This window comes from Solanum tuberosum, unplaced genomic scaffold (genome assembly GCF_000226075.1).
Source record: "Solanum tuberosum cultivar DM 1-3 516 R44 unplaced genomic scaffold, SolTub_3.0 scf00028, whole genome shotgun sequence".
NCBI lineage: Eukaryota > Viridiplantae > Streptophyta > Magnoliopsida > Solanales > Solanaceae > Solanum > Solanum tuberosum.
Genome location: NW_006238954.1, coordinates 2137347 through 2140546, shown reverse-complemented (window position 1 = coordinate 2140546; position 3200 = coordinate 2137347). Strand labels below are relative to the sequence as shown.

General features: G+C 36.1%; 1 pseudogene; it reads right to left on the bottom strand.

Moving 5' to 3' along the window:
• The window catches only part of LOC107059617 (uncharacterized), a 451195-nt pseudogene that overhangs the window by 194066 nt on the left and 253929 nt on the right, over window positions 1-3200 (bottom strand).

Genomic DNA, 3200 nt, shown 5'->3' with positions numbered 1-3200 from the left:
ATCAAGATCAAGACCGCCGGATTCAAGATCAAGCTCGAAGCCCTTGGATTCAACTAGAAGTCAAGATCAAGATAAAGTTCAAGTCAAGATCAAGATCAAGTCCAAGTCCAAGTTCAAGTTCAAGTTCAAGGTCAAGATCAAGATAAAGATCAAGATCAAGATAAATTACAAGTTCAAGATCAAGCTCAAGAGCCCTTGAATTAATTTGAAAAGGCGAATTCAGAGGAATCATAGAGATTATAACACTTGTACTTTAAATCAATATAACGATTGTTGCATAATTTTTCCGTTCTTGATTATTGTTTTCTCGATGCGAAATTTTATTTACAAATTCTGGCACGCCTAGTGGGACAATCTCTACCTCTCATCTCAACTTTTCAAGTTCAAAATGACTTCCACTATAGAAGAACAACTAGAAAGCTTGACAAAAGCGATTGAAGGCTTGACAAAGTGTGCACACAAACAAGATGCTAAACTTTTGAAGTTAACAAATTAGATGGATAACATGATTGAGAGAAGATCAAGTCAAGCACCTTTGAAGCTTCATAAAATTCAAGACGAAGGAGAGTCTTGCATAAAGCAAACAAAGATCAACGAGATTCATCTCTCCGCTTATGGTTTGATTCCCATTGATAAATTGAAAGACTCTATCATAGAGGTTCTCGAAGACAAATCTGAGTCTTCATCCAAATTTTCTCCCACATCTGCAAGGCCATATACACAAAGGATTGATAACTTGAAAATGCCAAATGGCTATCAACCTCCTAAGCTTCAACAATTTGATGGCAAAGGAAATCCCAAGCAACATATAGCGCACTTTATTAAGACTTGCAATGATGCCGGGACGTATGGTGATTATCTCGTTAAAGAGTTCGTTCGATCTCTCAAAGAAAATGCCTTTATTGGTATACATATCTCGAACCTAATTCTATAGATTGTTGGGAGCGGTAGAGTAAGAGTTCCTCAATCGTTTCTATAGCACGAGACGTGTCGTTAGTATGATTGAACTTACAAAGGCTCATCAAGGTGAAGATGAGCTAGTTGTTGACTTTATCGATCGCTGGAGAAGTCTGAGCCTCAATTGCAAAGATCGCCTTAGTGAAATTTCTAGCATTGAAATATGCATCCAAGGCATGAATTGGGGTCTTCACTACATTTTGCAAGGATTAAAGACAAATACATTTGAAGAGTTGGCAACTTGTGCACATGGCATGGAATTAAGCATGACTTTAAGAGAAGATCAACGATCTCATGTCTATGAACCTCATGAATATGAAGATATAAAATAACTACAAAATGGGGCCAAGTCTGCATCTGAAGATGACTTTGAAGAGTCAATGTATATCTAGACACTCCTTAACGCATGAGCCTAAACTGCAAGTTACAATGCTCCTCGTCGCATAAGCCTAAACTACAATCTGAAACGCTCCTTAACGCATGAGCCTAAACTGCAGGTTACAATGCTCCTTAACGCATGAGCCTAAACTGCAAGTTATTATGCTCCTTAAGGCATGAGCCTAAACTGCAAGTTACAACCCTCCTAGACGCATGAGGCTAAACTGCATATCACAAAACTATTCAAATTTGAGCTAAATCTTCAAGTGGAAGCGCTCCTAGACGCATGAGACTAAACTGTATTCAAATTTGATTTAAATCTTCAAGCTGAAATACTCCTTGAAACAGAAGCTTAAACTGTATGTCAGTTAAATCTTCAAGTTTGAGTTAAATCTTAAAGTTGAAATGCTCCTTGAGACATGAGCCTAAACTGTATATCATAAAGCTCTTTAAATTTGAGATAAATCTTCAAGTTAAAACGCTCCTTGAGACACGAACCTAAACTGTATATTATAAAGCTCTTTAAATTTGAGCTAAATCGTCAAGTTAAAATGCTCCTTAAGGTACGAGCCTAAACTGCATGTCACTCCTGGCTTGCAAGAGTATAAATTGTGTACGGCACAACAAAAATAAAATAAAATCACTCAATCTCCAAAACTACGCTGTGACTTGATCCTCTTCATTGAGGTACGTAGGCACTTAGAACCATATTCTAAGTTCAGTTGCATGAGTGTCAAAAACTAAATGTTCCCACTTGATCTGTCACATGAAAGTTAAAGATATGACTAATCTTTCATAAAACTTCATACTTGCACCAAATGGTGGTGACTCAATGGGAGCAAACCCTTGTGAATAAAAATTGTTTCAAGATGAAGTCTTCAAAATCTCCAAGTATGCAAGTTGAAGTCTTTAAATTCTTCAAGTTTGCAAGATGAAGTCATCAAATTCTTCAAGCCTAGTCTTTGAAAGATAAATATCTCGACAAGACTTGAAGCAGGGGGCATTTGTAATCATTGAAAATTTATTTAAATATAAATTTATTAAAATGATTCGGATTATATTAAAATTCATTAATATATTCATCCAAATAAATATTATGGATTGATATAATTGAGTTAATTATTTAAATTCAATAAATATGATTTAATTAAAGCCCGCTCCATAAAGCCATATGCCATGTCACTTAAATCGGATTGGCTGAAGAGAATCCTATTTCAATCACAACTCCCGTATTCAAAAACTATAAATAGGGGTCTTCATAATTCAAAAAAGAGAACGAAGAATTCTAAACAAAAAGCTAGAGAAAGCTCGTGGATCAAAAGCGACAAATTTCTCTACAAGCTACAAGTTTAAGAATTAAAGAACTCAAGAGTTCAAGAATTCAAGAATTCAAGTGTTCAAGTTTAAGAATTGAAGATTTGAAGAAGTCAAGATCAAGATAAAGTTCAAGTTCAAGAACTATCAAGATCAAGACCACTGGATTTAAGATCAAGCTTGAAGCCCTTGGATTCAACTAGAAGTCAAGATCAAGATAAAGTTCAAGTTCAAGAACTATCAAGATCAAGACCACTGGTCAAGATCAAGCTCGCAGCCCTTGGATTCAACTAGAAGTCAAGATCAAGATAAAGTTCAAGTTCAAGAACGATCAAGATCAAGACCGCCGGATTCAAGATCAAGCTCGAAGCCCTTGGATTCAACTAGAAGTCAAGATCAAGATAAAGTTCAAGTTCAAGAACGATCAAGATCAAGACCGCCGGATTCAAGATCAAGCTCGAAGCCCTTGGATTCAACTAGAAGTCAAGATCAAGATAAAGTTCAAGTTCAAGAACGATCAAGATCAAGACCGCCGGATTCAAGATCAAGCT